General features: G+C 34.9%; 1 protein-coding gene across 8 annotated transcripts in view; it reads left to right on the plus strand.

The window, feature by feature from the left end:
* The window catches only part of LOC106871495 (band 3 anion transport protein), a 762,999-nt gene that overhangs the window by 412,405 nt on the left and 324,319 nt on the right, over nucleotides 1-26,275 (plus strand). For 7 of the 8 annotated variants that reach the window (XM_052970953.1, XM_052970950.1, XM_052970954.1 and 4 more), the window contains one exon: nucleotides 375-446. The gene's annotated coding sequence lies outside the window, so the exon portion shown is untranslated. Of the gene's footprint in view, nucleotides 1-374; nucleotides 447-19,216; nucleotides 19,765-26,275 lie in introns of those variants that run through there. The other variant, XM_052970952.1, reaches the window with a different exon arrangement.

The following is a 26,275-nucleotide window of genomic DNA, read 5'->3' on the forward strand; positions in this document are numbered from 1 at the left end:
ACACACACACACACACACACACATATATACACACACACACTCTCAAAGAAAAATCACCCACACACATTCATAAAAAACAAGATCACACACACACACACACACACACACACACACACACACACACACACATATACATACATACATACACACACATGCATACACATACACACACATACATTTGAAATAACTGAGACTTATGTTCAAGCAAACACTCATACACACACTCATACACACATTCTTCCCTCACTTTATTCTCCTCGCTACTTTCATTTCCTCTAATCTTATCATTAATTGTCTATGTATGGAATCTATTTATTCCCTCTGATCACATTTTTGCTCCTGTTACCAATTCTCTGTTTTCTATTTATTTTCAGATTGGATTTATTTCTTATTGAGTTCCCTTCTACTGTTGTTTTCGCATGTCTCAATCATTGTCTCATGGAATGGTAAGTAAAATCCTCACTATTTCATTTTGCCTTTTATGCTCTTTGAAAACAAGACCACCCTGAAACACCTGCATTTAGCTTAGCTGGGGGAAATACCCCAGGGCAGTACATTCTGTGCATTGAATACAAATATAGTAAAGTCTTATATGTAATATAATGAGTTAAAAAATTTCAACTAATTGAGATTGTTCATGCAATTAGTAAACAAAAGCATCCTCTAAGAGTGCATAACCCTTTGATATTTAAACTGGCTATATCTGGTCAACATATTTTACCTGTTTTATATACAAAAACTGTCAGATATGGCCTCTCACACCTACCATACAATATCATTCTAAAAATAAGCAATCACATCATTAAAATCTTGAAGCTATGAAATAATACTTGGTTGATTCTGAAAAAATTTCAGTATAGAAGTGGATCTGGTCTTTAAAGCCAACTGGTAGTAATTAGAGCTATTCCAGTCTTATTAAACTTCTTCAGCAAAGCATATTGTACTCACTTAGCTAGATTTAAGAGTGATCAATGTATGTATAGAAATAGAGAGAATATAGTGACCATATGAATGTCAACAGTATGGATAAGAAGTGCTTAAAATCTAAAATCTAACAAACCAACTGAATGAAATATGCTTTACTAAAAAGGTTTAATAAGACCATACCTATTTTCATACCACATTTTTTTATATTTGCCATAAATTATTGTTGTACTCAAGAAGACCAGCCCACCACATCAGAATTGACATCCTAAAACCAAGGTGCCATGTAAAAGCATTGGTGTGGGTGCTGGTGCCATGTAAAAGCACTAGGGTTGGTGCCACATAGAATGCACTGGTGATGATGCCACATAACAAGCACCCATTACTCTCTATAAAATGGTTGGTATTAGAATGGGCATCCAGCTGTAGAAACCAAGCCAAAACAGACTATGGAACCCGGTGCAACCCCTGGCCTTGCCAGCTCCTGTCAAGCCATCCAACCCATACCAGCATGGAAAGAGGACATTAAATGATGATGAAGATGATTAATTTAATAAATTTATATTCTTTGTTTGCTAGTTTAAGAATTCGAAGGGTTTTTGCCTACTTTTTGTTTGTATCCTCTCAGATAAGTAGAACATTTCAACTTCATGTATTTACAACCTGGCTATGATTTTCTATCTCAGCATAGCTTTATATTATAATTCATTGCTTTTGTTGTTTAACCCTAGGCCAGATTTGGTTGAGCAGACCTTGATCAAAGGTCGTCTGGCCATGACCACTTTATCCTTTTATTTCATCAGATATAGTACATTTTGGACTACTTTATCCAACCAATTGTTCTTTTTCTAATATAATAGAGTATATGATTAGAGGTTTGGTTGCTTTTTCTAGCATGCTGAACGACCACAGAGAAACCCTACTTTATTTACTTGGTATCTGATCCATATTATGAAGCATATTTCTTGCTTCATTTCTGTAACTTATTTACAATCTACATGATGTCATTTAGCTCCAAGTCACTCATTCCTGATTGAACAAAACTATAATCAACATCATTCCTGTCATATATCAGGAACTACATTGTCCAGTGTGTCTTTTTAATGAAGAGGAAAGAATCTTGGGAGTATAGCTGGTATTTGTAACAGCTCAAGCTATTTTTTTTAATTTGGAAGTTGTCAAAGACTTCCTGATATAAACTAATTACTATCACATCAATTATTTTGATTTCATTTCAGAACTTAAATTTTTCTTTAAGTATTCTCTCATTCTCTCTGTTCAACTCTTCTTTTGGTCATATAATTATTTCCATTAAAAGGCTATATTAATGGCCATCATATACTACTAATTAGTTGTTGCAGGAACTTCTTGTGACATATGAACATAGCAGTTTGATCGATAGATATAGCAGTGCCTTTATGTGTCACGTCAAAGTGACATGAATTTCTGCACCTTTTCATTCCAATCTTTCAGTGTAAGATTTATAACCTTTCAACCATTGGAAAAGAGGTGTAATAGTCAATATACTAGAAGTGATAACTAAGTTATTCAGTTGGTGAATAGCAATTTCCTAGGGTTGGAGGTACATGGCTTATTGGTTAGAGTGTTGGACTCATGATTATAAGAGTATAGTTTTGGTTCCTGAACTGAGTGATATGTTGTGTTCTTGTGCAAAATACCTTCTTTCACATTGCTTCTTTCCACTCAACTGGAAAAAAAGATTAGTCCTGCAATGGACTAGCACCCCATCCAGGTGAGATATATATGCCATGGAAATTGGAAAACCAGTCTTATGAGTCTATATGACTGAGGTAAGATATTTAGCCTTTATCCTAATTTCCTAAGGTGCTACTCCCAGTTTTAACCACTGACTTATCAGGTGATAGGCTTTTACTTTTAAGCTCATAAAACTGTATAACACAATTTTTGTCCTTGGGTAGCAACTATTATTTCTTATTTACCTGCCCCTAGAAAGTATGAAAAATGGCTGATATTTCCTTCAAGCTTTGCCTTTGTTACATTTATTTAAACCTCAAAGAATCCCTCTCAACATATGGCCATGATGCTTCCCACTACTCTTGCTCATGATAAGAGATGCACATACTGTCAGCCACTAAAGGATATGCTCAAGTGGTTAAAGTCAAGCAAGTGATGAGTGAATCTGTGATGCTGAGCAGAATATTTGCTATAATGATATTTCTGCTTCAGCAACTCAGCCCTGAAATGTAATGGCAAATAGGTCAGTCCAGGTCACAAAAGCAAAGTTTGAAGAGAATAATAGTCATTTCCTTTGATTTCTAGATGGAAGCAAAAAAAGAAATCACTTACTGAATGAAGACAAAAAAATTGTAATTTTGTTACCTAGTGGTTAAAGTGGTGCTCCAGCATGGGCGCAGTCAAATTATTGAAAGAAGTAAAAGAGGAAAAGACTGTAATCCCAAATCCCTCTGATTGGTCACAAACAGAGAGAAATGAGCTAGGAAGTGGAAAAGATATTTAACCTTTTTGATATCAGCCCACCTCAGATTGCATCTAGTTCTATGATACAGAACTATTTTTAAATATTTTTTTAAAAATCTTTTGTTTGTTTCAGTCATTGGACTGCAACCATGCTAAGACATTGCCTTAAAGGATTTAGTCAAACAAATTGACTGCAGTACTTTTTTTTTTTTTTAAGTTTGGTATTTTTTCTATCAGTCTCTTTTGTCAAAGTGTTACATGGATGTAAACAAAACAACACCAGTTACCAAATGGTAGTTAGGAACAAACTCCAAGACAAAGACACACACACACACAAAAGGGTTCCGCATAGTTTCCCCTCTACCATATCCACTCATAAAGTATTGGTCAACCCAGGGCTACTGTAGAGGACACTCACTCAAGATGCTGCATAGTATGACTGTACTTAAAAGCACATGGTTGCAAGGCAAGCTTTTTAACCACACAGCCATGCTTGTGAATGTCTGTTGCTTGTATGTTGTGTATGCATGTACAAAGGATGAAAAGCAAAGTAGCCTTCAGAAGAATATGAACTCACAATATAAGAGGCATTCAGCTAAGTACTGTGAGACATTTTGCTTGACACTCTATTGATTTTTGCCAATTCACAGCCTTAGGAGCGATGAAAAACAAAACAGAAAATTAATGTAAAATAAAAACCAGGAAAGGAAAAAGAAGTTAAGAATTAATGAAGATGTGAAATCTTTGCTATATTTATTAGCAGTATTATTGATTTAATGATGAGATATTGACCAAGAATACAGAGAGTAGAAAGCTACTGCAAATAAAGAGTATTGGTGGGAGAACAGGAGAAGAAGCATTCAAATTAGATGTAGACATGGTAATAGAGAGGATGAGAGAAATAATGTGATCTTAGCAACTGAAAAACAAGAGGATTTGAAGATGTGTTATTAATGGTCAGTATGTGTACAGCAGGTTAACTAAAGAGGTACTCAGCATTGTATTATTTTTTTTTCCTGTATCTTTTAGCAGGGATAGAAGGCAGTACCCCTAATCCTTTATAGGGCCTCTAAGACTGGTAGCATGGGGGAGTATGGAGAACAGTATCCTTAAACAGCACATCTGTTTTGGTGCATGCCTGTATGACATTGCTGATTCAATGCTGACTTATTTGACATCAGACGTTTTAATGTTTCTCTTGTTCTTTCTTTTTCTCCCCCCTCTCTTTCTTCTTTCCTCTCTTCCTCTCTCTGTTTATGTGTGTGAGCATCTAGTTATGTTTGTATGTGTCTATAATGGGTCTCTCTCTCCCCCTTTCTATCTCACTATCTTTATCTGTATGTAAATATTTTTCTGTGTGTGAATGCGTTTGCCCTCCATGCCAAAACATACTATCACCAAATCATCAGTATCCAAATTGTTGCATCCAATCATCTCATTCTATCCTTAAACGGGAGATTTGACCAGAATTAACAGAGTGGACTCTGTTAATGGCACCAACGATGCCAAGTAGTGATGCTAAGCCAAGTGATGGATTAAGTCTATCAGCTAAGTATACCTTGGTGGGATTTGAACTCAGAATGTAAAGAGCCAAAACAAATACTGCTAGGCATCTGGTTTGATATTCTTACTGTCCGAAATGAGGAAAAGCAAAGTTGAACTTGGTGGGATTTGAACTCAGAGCACAAAGATTAGAACAAATTCAATACTCTAATAACTCATCTAATAAATGAGATACTTAGAGAGATTCTTTTCTATTCTAGGCACAAGGCCTGAAATTATGTTGAGGAGGGGCCTAGTCAATTAGATTGACCCCAGTGCACAACTGGTACTTAATTTATTGGCCCCAAAAGGATGAAAGGCAAAGTCAACCTTGGCGGAATTTGAACATAAAGACAAACGAAATATCGCTAAGCATTTCTACTGGTGTGCTAACATTTCTACCAGCTCGCCGCCTTGAGATAATTAGAGAGATTGTACAACCAATTTTACATGTATCTGTTATTTAGTCTCAGGTCAGGCTTGATTGGGTTTTTGCTGCTGCTCTTTAGTGTCAGGTCAGCCTTGATCAAGCAGATCTATAATCAAAGATAATCCAGTTATGATCACCTGGTCTTTTTTTTTTTTTTTTTTTTTTTTTTTGGTATTTTTTCAGGTAAAGGATATCTAGGTTACATTATCCAACGCATCCTTTCTTTTATGAGATGGTATGATGTGTTTTGAGAGAATTGGGATATTATTTCTAGCAGAGCAAACAATTATATAGAGTCTTTTTGCATTTGTTTGATTTTACACCTAGTTTTGTAGCACAAGTGGAGCTTTGTCAAATGAATAGCTGTATATTGCATTACATACTGCAAGCTATAAAGTTGAACAATTGTTCACCTTGAAATAAATAGCAAGTAAAGTAAGATAAACACAAAGGGAAAAAATAAAGCAGTGGAATGTCAGGAAGTTGATATGAGGATATAACTACGAATGAATGGCAAAAGTAAGAATGGGATACTGAAGGCAAAAGTTGCAATGGAGATTCTATAATGGGTATTGGAGAAGCAATGTTCCTTTCATATTCACAATGCAAAGATAAAAGCTGTATGATACAGCTGAAAAAGAGCTGATAAAGTCTAAAATCAGTCAAGTAGTTATAAATCATTATAAACCACTGAGTTGATAAGAAAAAGTCTGAAAACACAAAAATATAATGTATATTTGAATGTAGATGTGAATGAGATTTCAGTTGAACTTGCTTTACCATTTTATAATTTTCATCAACTACAAAATCACAAACAGTAAGGAAACATTTCAAATATATGTATAATTTCCTGACATAATTTATTTCAGTTTACCTATTTAGTCAATGTAAAAATTGTATCACTAATTTAGGGTTAAATATTGATGCAAATTTTTTTCCCCTTATAGTTTTAGCTTTGCCCCATGTACAAAGTCACACCCCAGTTTTTTTCAGTTAAAATCAAGCATAAAATAGGCACATCTTTTGCAGGTAATTTGTGAAGAACTATGTTTATTAGTTACATGATTCCAAAGGACTAATGATTGAGTCACTGCATTTCTGTTGACAAGAATAATAAGGGAGTATTTGTATTTCAGTGCAAAGAACTGCAATCAAAGAGTACTGTTATTGTTTACTATTATTTTTTCTTTCTCTCTAATGTTTACATCCATCACTGATATACATCAACAAAAGATATACACAAAGATATATTCATAGAAACCGATTAACACATACACATGAGCACACACACACACACACTTCTATATGTAGGTACAGGCATGGCTGTGTGGTTCAGAAATTTGTTTCCCACCTGCATAGCACCTTGGGTAAGTGTCTTCTATAATAACCCCTGACTGACGAAAACCATAGTAGATAGAGACTGGAAGAAGCCTATCTTATACATGTATGTGTGTGAATGTGTGTGTCCTTGTCTCAACATTGCGTAATTGTTGCCAATATTCTACAAAAACATGTCTAGCTATAGAGAAAGCCAGCCCTTACATAAACCAAGTGGGAATATAGATAGCAACAAAGAATTGACAGAGGGTAGTTATTGCATCTTCCATCTGTTAATATTTTCTTCAAATTTTCTTTTTGACTTCAAAAAGATCAGCTCCAGTGATGGTACATGCAGTGACACACATAGAGAAAGACTGGAGCAGACATGAAGACACAGGAATAGTTGGTCAGATCAAATCTGAGAGAGTTAAACAAAATGGATCAAATCTTAAGTAGTATCCACTACCCTAGATCCAATCTGTGGTAGTGAAAAAAAAAGTACTAAGTGATAATAGGCTGTATGATAAATCCATCTAATTCATCCCGGGCAGTAAATCATGTTAAAATTATCATGGTATATCTGTTGTGATGAGTAATTCTTCTATTACTTCTCCTGCTGTATTAGATAGTTTTAATATGCATAGCTGAGTTTCCACTATTGTTCGGTTACTAGTGTGTTCAATAAATTGGTTTTAGGAAAACAGGATAGATATGCATCGTTATGATCTAAGCATTTGTTAAAGATTTTGTTTATATTTTCTGTCTTCTGCTATTTGCTTTTATCAGTTCCTTATTTAATTTATGCAATATTTCACTTTATTTATAGAATAATTTCTTTAAACGTTCCTTTTGGAATTTCTTTCTCTATCCCTTTGCATTCATTCTCACATTCATGTCTAATAATAATTTTGAATTGATTCAATTTTTCTCTCAAAAAAAAAACACATGCACAATAAACTACATGCACACACATACACACACACGGATGGATAGAGGCACACACACACAAACACACATACACGCACATGAACATACATACTTGCATGTATACTTGATTAAATGCTATAGTTAGCTGTAGTTAGAAGTTGGATAGATAGAATGGTGTATTGAAATTAACATGTTTTAATATACCATGTTCTTTCTTCAAATTGGATCTCAATTCAAAAGAACCAAAATTCAATTATCTTACATTGAACTGTTCGGCCTTGTTAACCTTTTTCAGGTGAATGATATGTATTTGTTACAGTGATTAATTATATGAGTGCAATACCCTACCTAAATCCATTTTCTGAAAATTTTCCATTCCAGAATAGACTTCCAGTTAATCAAAATTTCATTATTACATTAAAATTGCAAAATTTATTTATAGTTTTCAGCCATTTCTGACTTATTTGTCATCTAATAGCAAACTTATGACATTCTAAAGAATAAAGTATTGTGGGAAAACATTACTTTATTGCAGGAAATGTATAATAAAAAGTTACGTCACTGTTTTTCTACTGTGGATTGGTAGAATTATTACAACATCAAACAAGTTCTGGGGTAAACTAAATTGGCTGTACTCTGGTCCTCAATTTTAGTCCACATGTAGATTTTCCTTAGTCCTTTTCATAACCATTCCATCTGTGACAGCCTCTGGTTTCAAAGTCTTCACATTCCACTTAAAATCTCCCATTATAGTTTTATGTAAGATCCATTATGTTATGTTTCGTATTTCTACTTAATACCAAAGTGGTCATTTTACTAAATCCTTTCCAAATCTCTTTTGTTATTTTCAAGATTGGGCAGTGTATTTCATCAGAAACACAATCACAAATGGATTAACCCTTTTAATATCAACCCACCCATGACCACCCTGGATCTGCCAAACAAATTTCCTGTTTTAAATTTATCTAAATTAAACTTATCAAAATTCCATGTTAATTTATGTTCCAAAACATTGTTTTTAAAATTGATTGAAACAGAAGCAGTGTATTTCAACAGAAATATAGTAATGAAAGGATTAAACTAAGAGAGAAGCTTATGCTGTAACTATCTTGATAATTCCTTAGTATGTGTGTGAGCATATCTAAATATTTAAGTCTATTAAATTACTCTAACAGTTATCTCACTTATAAGACAAAAATATTTGAACAGTAATTTTGTTCCTTTGAACAGAAAAGTTATTTTTACAAACCATTCTAGATTTCATGAGAATTTGCTTCATTTTTATGTTGTCTAAGATTGTATAAGTTGAGTGGAAGAGCCTAGAGGAATTCTGACATTGAAGCCACTAAATAAGATTATCTTGGAGAGCAGAAAAGTATGATTGATGACCTCGCTAAAAGGAATAAAATGATCAAAAAGCTGGTTACTGTTTGTACTTTGACACTTGTAGAAAATGCTGTACATCTTAACTAACTTAGAAAAGTCATTCATTTAGTACTATGCTTATCCTTTGTTCTGTATATGAAACAGGCATTATCCATTTGCTCTATGTTCTTCCAGTAATTAACTTTATTAGCAGTGACTCTCTTACAAAATTCATTATTTTTACAACTTACATTACTGCCAGTTCTATTTTATGTACAACTACACAGGTATGGCTGTGTAGTAAGGAGTTTGTTTCCCAACCACATGGTTTCAGGTTCAGTCCCACTGCATGGCAACTTGGGCAAGTGTTTTTTTTACTACAGCCCTGTGCCAACCAAAACCTTGTGAGCAGATTTGGTAGATGGAAACTGAAAGAAGACCATCATGTGTATTTATGTTTGACAGATCCAGAACATCACATGATAGTTATAAACAAGTGTTATTGTTACACAAGCAGTGTCCTTTGTTTCTAATCTTCTATGAACCATGTCTGACCATGGTGGAAATATTAGCTTACTTGGAAACAAGTGAGGATTAGCAACAGAAAGGGCATCTGACTGTAGAAAATCCATTTCAACAAATTCCATTTGACCATGCAATCATGGAAAAGTGATGATGATGATGATGCACAATTTTGCTATTATTATGGTACATTTGTTAATTTCAAGCCCTGATGACATTTCATCTATTCTCTCAAAAATGCCTCTAAGAATTAACTCTGAAATTTGAACCTGATAAAAAACTTCAACTTGTATTTCTTTTTTTATAATTTGTATTTTATCAAGATTTTGAATTAAGCTCTTTTCGTTTTGATTTGATATTTGAAATTTCCACAAAGATTCAAACTATTTGTTTTTCTGTAGAAATATCAGTCAACTGATGTTATAATTTATTCAAAAGATGTCTGTGACATATTTTCAGAAGTACTTGTAAATTTATTTGAAGAGTCTATCAAAGTAGGATTGATAATGAACATAGGTGAAAGGATGGTTATATGGTTAAGAAGCTCATTTTTTTTTTCTAATTGCCCACAAGGGGCTAAACATAGAGGTGACAAACAAGGACAGACAAAGGGATTAAGTCGATTACATCGACCTCAGTGTGTAACTGGTACTTAGTTTATCAACCCCGAAAGGATGAAAGGCAAAGTCGACCTCGGTGGAATTTGAACTCAGAACGTAACAGCAGACAAAATATTGCTAAGCATTTTGCCTGGCATGCTAACGTTTCTTATTTCTTTATTGCCCACAAGGGGCTACACACAGAGGGGACAGACAAATGGATTAAGTCGATTATATCGACCCCAGTGCATAACTGGTACTTATTTAATCGACCCCGAAAGGATGAAAGGCAAAGTCAACCTTCGCGGAATTTGAACTCAGAACGTAGCAGCAGACGAAATACCACTAAGCATTTCGGCCAGCATGCTAACATTTTTGCCAGCTCACCGCCTTCCCAACCACATGGTTTTGAGTTCAGTCCCACTGCATGGTACCTTAGGCAAGTGTATTCTGATATAGTTCTAGGCTGACCAGTGTCTTGTGAGTGAATTTGGTAGATGAAAACTGTGTGTGGAGAAGCCTGTCATTATATCTACATATGTGTGTGTCTATGTTTGTTCTCTCCCTACCATTGCTTGACAACTGGTGTTAGTTTCTCTATAACCCTATAACTTAGTGCTTTGGCATAAGAAACCAATGGAAAAAGTAATAGATTTCAAAATAAATACTGGAGTTGATCTGTTCAACTACAATTTTTCAAGAGTAGTCAATTACATCACCACTCCCACCACCCCAGTGCTCAAATAGGTACTCATTTTATTGACCCCAAAAGGATGAGAGGCATGGCAGAATCTGAACTCGGATTATAAAGCAGGAAGAAATGCCATGAAACATTTGGTCTTGTGTGCTAATGATTCTGCCAGCTTGCCACCTTAATAATAGTAATAATAATGATGATGATGATGATGATGATAATGATAATAATTTCTAATATAGGACACAAAGCCAGAAATTTTGGGGAAAGGGATAGTTTATTTTATCATCCCCAGTACTAGATTGGTAATTATATCATTGACCTGAAAAGATGAAAGACAAAGTCATCCCCAGTGAAATTTGAACTCAGAATGTTAAGACAGATGAAATGCCACTAATGCTAACAATTCTACCAGCTTACCACCTTAATGATAATAATAATCCTTTCTACTATAGGCACAAGGTCTAACATTTTGGAGGAGAGGATAAGTCAATTACATCAACCCCAGTGCTTGACTGGTACTTTTTTTTTATCAACCCTGAAAGGATGAAAGGCAAAGTTGACCATGGCAGAATTTGAACTCAGAATGCTGTTAAGAATTTTGCTCAAGGTGCTAACAATTCTGCCAGCTTTCCACCTTAAGGGCAGCAATCTTGGGGGAGGGGATGAGTTGATTACTTTGACCCCAGTGTTCACCTGGTAATTCTTTAATTGACCCCGAAAGGATGAAAGACAAAGTCGACCCTGGCAGACTTTGAACTGAGAATGCAATGATTGAGAAAATACTGCTAAGCATTTTGCCCGGAGTGCTAACGATTCTGCCAGCTTGCAAGAGGAAGAAGAAGAATGATTATAATGGTTTCAAATTTTGGCACAAGGCCAACAATTTTGGGGAGGGAACAAGTCGATTACATTGATCCCAGTGCTTAACTGGCACTTATTTTATCGACCCAGGGTGGATGAAAAGTAAAGTTGACCTTGGCAGTGCTGGTGGCATGTAAATAGCACCATCCGAACATGGCCGATGCCAGTTGCCACCTGACTGGCTCCCATGCCGGTGGCACGTAGAAAGCACCCACTGCATTCTTGGAGTGGTTGGTGTTAAGAAGGGCATCCAGCTGTAGAAACCTTACCAGATCAGATTGGAGCCTGGTGCTGCCTCCTCCTGGCTTGCTAGTCTCCAGTCAAACTGCCCAACCCATGCCAACATGGAAAACGGACGTTAAACGATGATGATGATGAAGGTAAACATTTTGTCTGGCATGCTAATGATTCTGTCAATTCACTGCCTCAAGAAGAAGAAGAAAAATGATAATATTTACAACAATAATCAGTGGTGTCTACTTCTGCTAGAATGGTTGAATATTGGCAAGTTGATTATTTGGAAAGAAACATTGGCACAACAGACAGGTTTTAATTATCTACTTCATTGTCATCTTTTTCGTCTTGCCATTAAAATTACTAGCTATGGAAGCATGTTGACTTGTGTATATAGAATAAGCATACTGTAGAACATTGATACATTATTTCTCTGGTATCTGATATGAAACCAACTTGCAATGCATTTACTATTCAAATATATGAACAGCTGAATATCACCTTCCATATTGCTTTTTTTATGTTTTGTTTTGTTTTTTTTCTCTTTAAGACATAACAAGCTTTTACTGAAAAAAGTTGATGTCAATATTTACATCTTTTTCCTTGCTGTCTATTCTCACTTCTTTCTTTTTAATAATTTTTAGTTGCATCACCTAAATGTTTTTCATTATAACACAATATTAGTATTTATTTTCTTTAACATTTCAGTTTTTAATGTTTGTTGAAACAGAAACCAAACTTATAACTATTATTAAGTTAAATATTTGTTTCCATTTATTCACAGATACTCACCACTATTAGGTCGCTTTTTTTTCTTTGTATTTTATTTATTTATTTTGCCTTTTCTTGTAACTATTTTTTCATGATTCCAAGAAGATAGTTATTTGTCTTTCAAGTTAATGCATGTTGAGAAATTTTTCCCTTGTAGTATATAAATTAACCCTTACTTATTCTTACTTCATTTCAAATTCGACTCACTATATTTTTTGCAGGATTTTCTCAGTTAGTCTTTTTCCTTATTTTTATATTTTCTCTGTACAACCATTAAAACTTTAAAATCTAAATTTTTGTGACTCTTATGTTCATGTAAGCATTTTTATGTCACTATGTCTACCACCATTATCTTTTCTGTTTGTAAATCCTTGTTGAGTTTATGTACCTTTCTTTATGCATGTGTGTGTTCTTGTGTTGCTATGTTAATTTATCATATTTTTTTTCTTTATAAAAACCTGTTTGCATTATGCACATTCTTTACTTCATTGTCAAATTAAAATCAAAACCAAAAAAAGAAAAACTGTCTTCTCATGAATGCAATCTCTGAATGATAATCAAAGTACAGCATTTATTAAAATAGTCCAAACTCAGCTAAACAAATATTTAGTAGAAAATAAGAAGGTATAACTTAAGAAGAAATGCAGTCCTTATTAATGCATCTCTTAAATTGTTTACTTTCTACAATTATGTCAAACAAATAGAAAGCATCATCATCATTATTGTTTTAATGTTCACTTTTCTATGATTGCATAGGTCAGACAAAATTTATTAAGACAGATTTTTCTGTGACTGGATGCTCTTCCTGTCTCCAGCCCTCACCTTTTCCAAGCAATCTATTTTTTACCAGTCTGGATGTATATTCATGGAAGATTGCAAGCAAACAAGACTGCTTGTATGATAGTGGTGTTTACATATAGTTATGTGTCTATCTGTCAACTCACACAACAGACTTTTTTTTCAGTTTCTGTATATCAGATTCACTCACAAGGTTTTGATTTGTCCAAGACTGTAGTGAAAGATTACTCATGGTACCATGCAGTGGAGCTGAATCAGAATCTACCACTCAGCCATGCCTGAACCTATAAGACATATATGCTAGTATCAAACAGTGAGAATGAGTGCTCAGCACCACATTGGTGAATAAATATTCTTTATCTGTGGATTAACAAGGCAACCAATGGTTTCACACGAACAACTGCAATTGTTCAAGCAAACTAAATGGGAATGTTGGTACTCTTCTCCATTTGTTGATACAAACAGGAAATTAAAACTCAAAACATGAGTATGTATATTTTTAAACAGCAAAAATTACAGAGTGACTCAAGGGCCATGAGTTTTGAGCATTGATACTTTCAGACATATAATATATATATATATATATATATATGTATATAAATATATATATATGACCTATTTTTTTAGGTTGATATCAACTTTCAATGCTTAAAATTTCTCTTAAACTTTACATAATTTTCATATCTTGTGGGTGATGGTTTATATTTTCATCTTTATATTAGCATTGGTTGATAGGATTTGTAAACAGATGCATTTACTGTTTCATGAATTACAACACAATGATCTTAATTCCGGGTCTACTTTGATAGACCAGTCTTACACAGTACATATGTTGTGCTTCCACTTCATTTTAATCTACTGTTTTCTATCTTAAAAATACTTTCCTTCCTCTATATCAGAGGTTCTCAAACTTTTTAGGCCACCGCCCCACTCAGGGCCACATAATACCCCCAGCGCCCCCACCCCTATCTTTATATATAAATAAATACTTTATATTTTACTAATTTAGATATACTATGAATCATTTGATATTTCATATAATGTTATATAATTTGTATACAATACGATAATAATATTATAATAAATTCATAGTGCCCCCCAATCCACTGCCTTCCTCCCAATGCCTCCTTTTTCTCTAATGCCCCTCCCCACCTGGCGCCCACCTGGACTGTCTCAACACCCACTGGCGGGGGGGGGGGAGTCAGTAGTGCCCACTTTGAGAACCTATGCTCTATATCCTTACGTTCATTGAAATTCCATCCAGAAGTGATGAGGCATATTTCTTCCTTTCTTCCTTCTTTCTTTGCTTCTTTACCTTTTAGTGAGGAAAGAAGGGTAGTATGTGAAGGCACAGGGCTTGATGGTTTGTGTGTGCAACACACAATCATAAGATCGTGGTTTCAATTCCTGGACCGGGTGGTGCATTGTGTTCTCAAGCAAAAAGCTTCATTTTATGTTGCTTCAGTCCACTCAGCTGTAAATGAGTAACCCTGCAATGGACTGACATCCCATTCAGCAGGAGTGTTGTGATCTCAGTCACTATACCTCATGGAAACCTTATGAGTCCTTGAACTAGAGACAGTTATGTCTTCAGGGTTTAATGATGATGATGAAGGTCTTGGAGGTCTTCTCTCCCTTGCACCAGTCTTGGAGACCCTTTATAGGGTCTCCAAGACTAGTGAAGGGGAGAGAAGTGGGTGCTCTCAAATCAAAGATCTGGTCTAAATGTTTGCAGCAGAACAGAAGACTCAACTAAAGGCACCCAGCATGCCTGATCATGGGGCAGGATTACATTAAATTATTGTTGGATATGAACTCAGAACACAAAGTAGTAGCAGTAGTAGTAGTAGTAGTAGTAGTAGTAGTAGTAGTAGTAGTATATGCTGTAACAGCACTCCACTGCATCAACCATTTGTTGGCAATTCCCTATGACTCCTGGTGGATGATGCCTTTACACCACTCAGACAACAACTCTCCAGCCCATGAGTCCATTGGAGTAGTCATTGTTGGTGAGTGTTTTGCAAGGTCAAAGTGCAAATCATATCTCAACCTCTTTTAGTTACTTTTTACAACACACAGAGGAAGTATTGGGTCTATTCTTTGACATGCCAATCCTCACACAGCACAGAACACAAAAAAAATCATAGAAAATTTTTCAAAGCATGTGGTCCAACCTTCTTCGAAGCCATCACTCGAGATGAGTTGTTTTTTTTTTATCAATCCCTAAAGGCAAAGCTGACTGTAACACCCTATTGTTTCGTCTTAAATCCTTGTTATTATCACTCTTATTTATAAATCCATCAATGTTCCTCCTGAGTACAATATTTTTTCCTTGATATGTATTATGATTGTGTCTTAATGCTACTAAAGATGTGTAGGATATACAGAAAGGGAATAAGTGTTTTAAGCTAGTGGGGGAAAAGAATAAACAACACAGCTTCCATTTTCTTTCTCTACAACTACAGGGGATTTTTTGCATCCTTTAAATCAGGGGCCCCCAACCACCAGGCTGTGGATCATTTGGTATGAGACCACACAGAAAGAATAAATTTAAAAATTTATTTCTATTTTGTTGGTTATTGCTGTCTACAGAATGTTTTTGCATTATGTTGTATAGTGAAACTGTACATCCCTCCCAGTAAAAAGTGGCAGTAGCTAGCCATTATAAATAGACGAGTAGCTGGTCGATACAAGGTCCAGAAGGTAGAAGGTCAAGAGTACATGTAGACTGTGCTGATAGTCGTGTCTGTGCTGATATAGTAATTATATTGTGATACTGAGTGGACATTATAATGATCCAATCCTTTGAGGATAATGACATACTACAACTGGGGGTCGTACAGTGCCAGATAGAAACATCCTATCGATGGCTTCGTAATATAACAATATCTATCAGAGCAACAACTATCATCAAAAGACAGATACAACAGTGGCAAAAGACCACTTTACAACACATTATATATCCATTATATACATATACATACATATATATATATATATGTATGTACTAAACATGTTAAATTCTATACTTTGTCATTTATTGTGTTTTGTTATGAGTGTGCTGTCCCCCAGTCCATGGACAAATTGTCGTGCATGAAATTGGTCCCTGATACAAAAAAAGATTGGGATTGTTGCTTTAAACACTATTATCTGTAAATGAAAATGCGTGCATGATATTGAAAGGGTAGTATTTGCTGACAAGGTTTTTTTAAAAAATTCATAAAGTTCAACAAATTAGATGGTCAATACAAGAAAAATATCCTTTGAACAGGATCAATCGTAATTATAAACTTTGGTTTATTTCAAGCACTCTCTCATTTTTATAATCCTTTACAAGAAAAGCAAGCCAATATATATTAAAATAAAAGCCGTGTTATTGATAATAGACATGAAAGCTACATGTGGGTGAGATAAGGACTGTTTACTAGTTTTCTCATATCCATGGAGATACTTCAAGATAAGTAAGATATCATATTAATCTATAGATCTCAAGTGTTTACTTTTCTTTCAACTTTCTTGTCTTGCATACACACACAGAACTACATATGTGCATATGTGTGTATATTGAGAAATATATATATATTGCCATAAGGCAAGTTAAGACAGCTCACTGCTAGGAAAATTTGAATAACTTCATACCTACACTACACTTTAATGTTGCTATGTAACATGCTAGAACAGTAATAGAAGAACCAGATCAAATAATTTCTCTTTTGTCACTTTCATGAACAGATTATGGATTTGCTAATTCAGAATTTGTGTTTTCTTTTTAGTTATTTTTTTTACTTGCAATTTTGTAGGTATATTATTAACCTTTGAAATGTTGATATCCTTTGTGAAAGCACTTGAAACCTCAACAGAAGTAAAAATTCTTTGATACAAACAACAAATTAAAGGCTTAATATGTTCCTGAAATACACTTAACAGTTCCAGAACATGATGAAGCATTTTGTTTTGTAATTAGTTAACTTTCAGTCAGTAACAGGTTAAATCAAATACTGTTTGTTTTTTAGTTTTGGGGTTTTTATTTATCTCTAGCTTGGAATTTACTAGCTAAAATTAGTTCAATCATCACCTTGGGTATAGTAGGTGGGAAGAGAGATGTATTTACAGTGGTGTTAGTCTGTGTATACAGGTGTGTTAGTGTATGTGTGACTCTGTAAGTGTTCATGTGTCTATGTATGATGGTATGTGGGGGAGTATATGTGTTAGTGCGTACATGGTTTGTGTGTTGGTGTGTACATATGTATGAGAAAGGAGGAGTGGGGTGAGAGAGAATGCTGATGTATAAATTAGAAATTCCCACATAAATTAGGTGTTGGAAGAGCAGCTTTATTTAAAAATTTTTTTTTTTTTACATATGTTTTAAAAATGTCTCGTTAGACCTAACTAGTAGTTATGTGTACATTATCTAACTTAGTGCTTCTTGTTTCATCTTTGCTACTTAAATACTTCGTTTTGTTTTGAACTAATATAGGCTTTTTGATTCAGAGCTTAAACTTACAACATATGCAAAAAAAAAAAGAAAGAAATCTCTTTGATTCTGTGAATTAAACAGCCAAAGAACAATATTTTCACCTTTAAAGAATATCTGCTCTCTCTCACTCTCTCTCTCTCTCTCTCTCTCTCTCTCACTCTCTCTCTCTTTCTCTCTCTCTCTCTCTCTCTCTCTCTCTCTCTCTCTCTCTCTCTCAAGAGACAACTCAAAATCATAATGTTCCTCTTCTCACCAAACTCTTAAACTCTACTGTATAATTATTGCCAAAGTAGACTGCCATCTAGCTTCTTTCAATTTTGTTTTTCACCTACATTATAATAGCTACGGTTAGCTGGATACTAGACTCAAGATCATAATGTCATGGATTTGATTCCTGAACCAGATGGTTCAATGTACCCTTGAGAAAAGCACTTCATTTCACATTGTTCCAGTGTACTCAACTAAAATACAGTTCGAAGTGTTAATGCAGCCCTTTCTTTCACCAGTTGTCATATCTTTGATGTTCTCCTGGGTCAATGAGTTGAGAAGGTGTTTACATCTGCTCATGATTACAGAGGCACTTAAAGCATTGGTACATAACAGCATGTCATGCCAGTCTGTATATGACTGCTATGAATGCAAGACGAATGCCTCTTTCCAATATCAAATTTCCTAGCTTTCCTAGGAAAAAAAAAGAATCTGGTGAATTATCTCGCATTTGGTTAAATGTTGGTTAAATGTAAGAAATTTAAATCTATGATCCAATAGTAAATTTATTTTTTTATCCATTCAGCTATTTTGCTACTAAGCTTCTTTTTATCGTGTGTATATATATATATATATATATATATATATATTCTTTTTTTTACTAAACCACGAAATAGTCAGCTCATAAGGAAATAAACCTTAAAGAAATCAGTTTTACTTTTTTCAGTTTACGTTTACTGTAAACAAATACAACTGCTTTACCTACCGAGTTCTTTGGAGAAAGAATTGTAATTACCTTCCCGAGTTGTTATATCTGCTTTATACATCTCTACTTTAAGGAGGTTACTTCTTCAGCTACTTATGATTGACATGCTTTGCTGTATGGCTTGTAGGCGTGTTGTAGTTACCTGGCGATTATAAAACAAGGAACTCCCACCTCCCTCCTCTCCATTTCTCCGCCTTTTTTATAGTTTTTTTTTTTTTTTTCATTTTTCATTTTACTATCTTCTCAATACTAGTCAAAGGGCAAGCTTTAAAATCTTTTGTCTTACACAATTAAATGGTGGGAGAAAGGAATGTTATCTACTATATATTTTTATTTTAGTTTTTACCTCATATATGCACACAGAAAATAATCAGCATACTCTCACATATAAAGCAAAGGTTTCTATATGCTTTATATATATACAGTGTACATTTTATTATGTGTATTTATATATGAATATGGGCATGTTTACACTTATAATATAATGCCTGTCTAGAGGTGTGTGTAGAAGGTATGGGAATCCCCATACACTTATTACAATCCACAATCTTTTCTTATTCATATATATATATACACATACATTTTTATTATTATTATTATTTAGACACACCTCAAATGAAGTACTGGTCAGGTTCTCTGTCTTTATTCAGTGATATAACTGGGTCTAAATACCTGAAGATATTTTTTTAGAAGTTGTTTTCACCTTTTCAGTATGTGCCTTGGAGTTATTCGCAACATAGTGTTTTCTTCTCAAGAAAAATTACTTAACCAAGGGAAATAAATAAATATATATATATATATATATATATACATATATATATATATAAGTGAGAGAGAGAGAGAGAAAGAAAAAAAATCTTGAAGGTTAGCTATTTGTTACAGTTTCTTATTTTGCTATCTCTTTTGTTGTGAATATTGTTGATTTACTCATATTGTCTTCTATGTAGAAATGTATGTGCAGTATCGACAGAATTTATTATGAATATTTACTAACACTGCCCTCCCTCAGTACCATAACTTTTTCTTAGCACATTGTGCATTCCTAAATTATATATAATTTGAAGATAAACAAGTGTATAATAGTAATAATAATAATAAGTAGCATGACTACACGACTGTATGTTATTGTTTATTAGTTTGTAAAAGTTTTTATATGTTAATCCCAAAAATATTATATCTTATGCTACAAATATGTGTGTTTGTCTCTCTCTCTCTCTCTCTCTCTCTCTCTCTCTCTCTCTCTCTCTCTCTCTCTCTCTCTCTATCTCTTGCTCTCTCTCTCACTCTACCTGTGTGTTTTATGTGTGTCTGTCTGACTATCTGTTTATATATGTGTCTAAGTTTCTCCATGTTTTCATAAACAGAAGAATGCACAGTCTTCATATAAAAGGCATTGACCCACCTACTCACAGGTACTGCATTTAAATTTTTTGCAGGTGTTTTTCATATTTTTCCCAGTCTAACACTACATTATATATTGCCTGGTTTCACCTAGCTGTCAGATATAGGAATAAGATCATCTGGCAATGCCACCTGCAATCAAACTTCAAAGATTCGGAACTATCTTTTTGCTTTCAATAGAATCGTTCATTAAAAGTACAGCTTTCAGTATATGAAATGCATTTTTATAATGAAATAATGAACTCCTCCTACATCACTGTTCATTCACCTGTAATTAACAGCCAGTTATCCCTGCCTTACTCCGATGATAGCTTCAGATGATGTCAAAAGCTAAGTCAGTCCTTCTTTCCTTAAAACACTGTAATATTTAGCATATCTTATTTAACACAAGATGTTAATATGAGTTTACTTGGAAAGCTTTCTGCTCGTGCTTGAAGCATTACACAATCACAAAAACACACACACACACACACACACACACACATACACACGCACACGCACGCACACGCACGCACACACACACACACACACACACACACACACACACACACACACACACACACACACACACACACACACACACTGTTAACACCTTTTGTTAGAGCGGGCTCTTTATTTCAGTTAATTTTGTAAATAACGAAGAATTTTGCAAAATAACTTTGTTGTATATTAAGCTGGTGTCTGGAACATAAATTGGCATGAAATTTTCATGAAGGGTTTTAGCTTGGAACAGGGAGTTTGTATGAGAATCAAGGGTGGTCTCAAGTGAGTTAAAGACACACATATGCAAACATGCACACACACACACACACACACACATGATGCATGCAAATGTGACATATGCATGCATGCACATGTGGCATATGCATGCATGTACATGCATACAAACACATGCTACAAATGTGCGTCATAATGATCATAGTCATTTTAATATCCATTTCACTATACTCATATGGGTTGTTTGTGTTTGTAACCACTTCTTCCAATGTCTTCCACTGTATTTTCTGTATCAGAAGGATCTTCTACTATCAATATGTATCAGTACCTGGTACTTTGGCTCAGCTTTCAGCTTTCTCAACCCACTTGTACTTCATCTTAGATAGAAGTGTGAATGTCTGTATTTAACTCAATGCATTTCATATAGCCGCTGTGAGTTTCTCGTTTCTGTTGTTTCTTTCGTCCTCTTGCCGACCCACGTCGTCAAGAACCTGGTCAGGTTACGCCGCTGACCTCATGTCGCATCGCGGCCGGCGCGGCGGACGGGCTAGTTGTCGCTTCCCAATCCACCACAGGCGACGCGACGTCACCGAAAGAGATCATACTTTCTTTTTTAGGCAGTGTTATTTGCAGTTGACAGGTATAGTGTTAAGATATAGATTCATCTCAACTGCTTAGAAATAACTACCCTCTCAAATGCTACCCCCCCTTACACACACACACACACACACACACTTAGTTGAGAGCGCTTCTTGAAAGTTATGTGGCAACTCCACTAGTGCCAGAGACATGGAAAAAGTACCCAGTTCACATTGCAAAGTGGTTGGCATGCAAAAGGGCATTCAGCTGTAGAAACCATACCAAAGTTAATATGGTGTATGATGCATCTCTGTGGCTCACCAGGTCTCGATCAAACTGTCCAACCCATGCCAGCACAGGAAATGGATGTTAACTGATGATGATCAATAGAATTCATTTGGTCTTACTAAATAAGGTCTTTGGAGATTCAACCTTTGGAGATTTTGTAAAGAAAACCCATCATTGATACCAAATGAATCATTAGTTTTGAGTGTAATTACTCCCTCATCAGTTTTTCCATGATTGACTCAGGTAGCTCATTATATATGTAGCTACTACAATATGTATATTTGTCAGCAGAATGTGGTGTGTGGTCTAGTGGTTAGCTTGTTGAGTTCTTGATTATATGGTGATTACATTCAATTACTGATCTAGGTGATGTGTCTTTGTGCAAGGTGCTTCTCTTCATGTTGCTCCAGACATCAGCTGAAAATGAGCACCAGCAGACTTCTGGTGCAGCCCTTTTTTACTCAAGCTGTCACATCCTCAATGTTCCACTGGGTCATGGATGAAAGGACTAAGTGTGTCTTTATCTACTTGCGACTGCATAGGAACCTAAAACAATTAGTGAAAACATGGCACATGCTACTAGGTCATACTTGTATGCTAGCTATGGTTTGATTTTGGTAGTTTAATATTAAACTACTGATGTAGAATCCTATATTTCATAAACACTTAAAATAGTTATGAACCAAGAAAGACTTCACATAATCACTAAACCTGCTAGCAGTAACAGCCAGTTCTACCACCCTTATTCAAATTCATGCCATTGGCCTATTTGAGTTATTCTCTTCAACTCATTACTTTTTAATTATGCCAATTATACTGATCAAAAATTATTTGAGTATACTTATATTAAGTTGATGAGGTTGAATATACTGAAACTTGTACATAGTTGTCTCCCTTGAAAACGAACATGTAAATTAATTTTGAGAGATTAATTCTTAGCTTCTTGAAATTATCTTTGAGACTTTGAGACTTACTAACAATTGCTGCTATGTTTTTGTTATTTTTTTTCTCCAAGAAATAAATACTATTCAAGTTTTTGCATACAGCATTCAGTATATCATACTTTAAATTCATCATTCTCATCATCATAATTTCAATGTCCTCTTTGCTATGTTTGCATGAAACCAATGGAATTCATTGAGGCAAATTTTCTATGACTTGATGTCAATCCTGTCATCAACCCATACCTATTTCCAAGCAAGATAGTATTTCCCCAAGTCCTTCAAACATGGCCAGCATATTGGTTGGGCATGTGCCCATGGAAGATTGCAAATAAATGACACAGCTTGTATAACAGTGATATTTGTTTACAATAAGCACACAAAAGGAAGTGCTTACACACACATATATAGATAGACAATGGGCTTCTTTCAGTTTCTATCTACCGTATATACTCACAACACTTTGCATAGCCTAGAAGATGCCATACTCACTGAAGATGCCATACTCACTGAAGATGCCATACTCACTGAAGATGCCATACTCACTGAAGATGCCATACTCACTGAAGATGCCATACAGTGGCACTGAATCCAAAACCACATGGTTCCAAGGCAAAATTTTTAACTTCTCATCCATGCTTTTGTCTTTCCACATCCATTTCATTGACCCATTTGAGTTACTCCCCTTAGTTCATTTTACTTTCTTTTTTAAGTTTCATTGATGTTTTTTTTATTTAAATTTAAGTCAATAAAAACTTAAAATACACCAAAATAGAAAGCAGACAGAAGCAAGTTTTTGGTACATATAGTGTTAACTTTATTGATTTTAAGATTAAGATATTGATAGTTTAAGCAGCAATAAATTATAAAGTGCTGCCATATTGGTGAAGACCATTCTCTGTGCATGTGTGTGTGTGTGTGTGTGTGTGTGATTTATTTATATTTTTCATGTTGTTTTCTGCTATTTGTCAATAAAAGATTAAATAGATGGCTCTTCTTACTTTTGACTTTTAGATGAATTTTTACTAAATTTCTTAATATTTTATTGAACATTATTTTGGTGTAAATCTGACTGGAGGGGTTTTTATTTATTTGTTTATTTATCTATTTATTTATTTATGCTCAAATGATTGCATGTTTTGCTGTTATTGATTATATTCCATAGTTATTAGCTGAATTGCGTTGCACAATACTAGAGTGATGTTGTGACAAACATCTAGTCAGCTCTCTGTCTCAATAAATACATGTAGTCAAAATTAGGTCTTGTATATGATATTGAATGAAGGCACATGGCCTAGTGGTTAGGCTGTTGCACTCATGATTGTTAGATCATAGGTTCAATTCCCAGATTAGGTGGCATTTTGTGTTCTTGAGCAAAGCACTTCATTTGACTTTTCTCCAGTCCCCTTTCGACCAGTGGGGAATGTTGGCCTGCTCACCTAGACTGCAAAGTAGCATCATTTGGTGGCTAAAATGATGCAAAGTGCAATGTGACCAGTGATGTATCACAACATCTGATAGTGTGGTCGGTCACGTGATCACGTGGTATAATATTGAAGACGCGTGGTGTAGTGGTTAGGGTATTGCACTCACAATCACAAAATTGTGGTTTCAATTCCTGGACCAAGCAGTGTGATTTGTTTGAGAGTAAAATGCTTCATTTCACATTGCTCCAGTCTCCTCAGCTGTGAGTAACTCTACCATGGACTGGTGTCCCATTCAGGGGGATTGTTGTGATCTTGGTCCCTTATGCACCATGGAAACTGAGTAACTGATGCTATGAGTCCCAGGGCTCATAGTAGTAATGACTAGTGGGTGTTGATATATTATTGACTATAAGTGACATTTACAACAATGACAGCCCCTACCACTACTGCTGCAAGTATCCCCACTTCTAAAGGAAGTAGGTGAGAATTCTTGGTTGAAAGCTGATGGATTTAAATTCTCATTATTGGAATAGAATATGGAAGATAGTTTTGTTACACGTCTTGCATCTCAGAGTTGGCTTCACTTCCGTGTAATCTTGAGTTCTGTCTCACTATGTGGCACCTTATGCAAATTTCCATTGCCACAGAGGGGAATGGCTAGATGGAAATTGTATGGAAACCCATCATGCATAATTACATACATGTGTGTGTGTGTGTGTGTGTGTGTATTCGCATCGGCATGCATATGGGTGTTTGTGTGGATGTTTGCATTCTTTGTGTGAAAGCTTCGAACAAAAGAAGGATTTTATGTTATGTTGGTATTCCCTATCAACAAATTATTCTGTAGCTCTGCACTTTTGGCAAATGAAATAAAAAGAAAAATCCCATACTTATAACTATCACTCCATCAATCACAATGACAAGTTTTCCTGTTGATCCAATCAATGGAGCAGCCTGCTCATGAAATGAACATGCTAGTGGCTGTGCACTCCACAGATATATGTACCCTTAACGTAGTGCTCAAAGAGATGTAGCATGAAAGATGAAACAGAATGTGACAAGGCTGGAAATTTGAATTACAGATACATCTCCTTTTTGGAAGCTGAGTGGATTGGAGCAACATAAAATAAAGCATCTTGTTCGAAGTAATTGAACCCACAGCCTTACAATCATGAACTGAGTACCCCTTAACCACTTAGCCCACATGCTTAATCCCATTCTTGTAAAACAGGTCAAGGCTAGCAACAAGGACATCTCACTGTAAAACAGTACTTCAGTTATAAGTAATTGTCCAATAAACACAGAAAAATGCATGTAAAATGAGCAAACAAAACAAATACATAAACAAAACTTCTACAGATGATTATCTTGAATGTGAATCCAGCTGTGAATAGCTAGCTTGTTATAACATAGGGTTAAAGATCCCTTGTATGGAAAAAAAAATGTCAAAAACCACCTGTGGGTCTCAAAGACATATCTGTAACCCAGACATTCATGATACTATTACACTAACTGACTCATTGACTATCAGTTGTTCATATTAAGTGTTTTATTCAAATATGGATGGTTGAGAGTCGGTGAGTCACTTTTAATGATATTATGAGTATCAGGGTTACTATAGGCATGTGATTCTGTTCCCATGGGTTTCCTCTATATTTTTCATTCAAAGAGTTTTTAACTATGTATTATGAGCTTTTGTGTTATGAGCTTTTATTTATAGCTGGATTTGCATTCAAAATACATAATTTAAAGAAGACTTATTTACATATTTTCTTAATACTTTTATATTCTCATTCTAAATATAAACATACGCAATATAGGCACAGGAGTGGTAAGTAGCTTGCTTACCATCCACATGGTTCCAGGTTCAGTCCCACTGCATAGCACCTTGGGAAAGTGTTTTCTATTATAACTTCGGGCCGACCAAGACCTTGTAAGTGGATTTGGTAGACAGAAACTGAAAGAAGCCCATCGTGTGTGTGTGTGTGTGTGTGTTTGTATATTTTTGTGTCTGTGTTTGTT

Source organism: Octopus bimaculoides, chromosome 1, assembly GCF_001194135.2.
Source record: "Octopus bimaculoides isolate UCB-OBI-ISO-001 chromosome 1, ASM119413v2, whole genome shotgun sequence".
NCBI classification, from domain to species: Eukaryota; Metazoa; Mollusca; class Cephalopoda; order Octopoda; family Octopodidae; genus Octopus; species Octopus bimaculoides.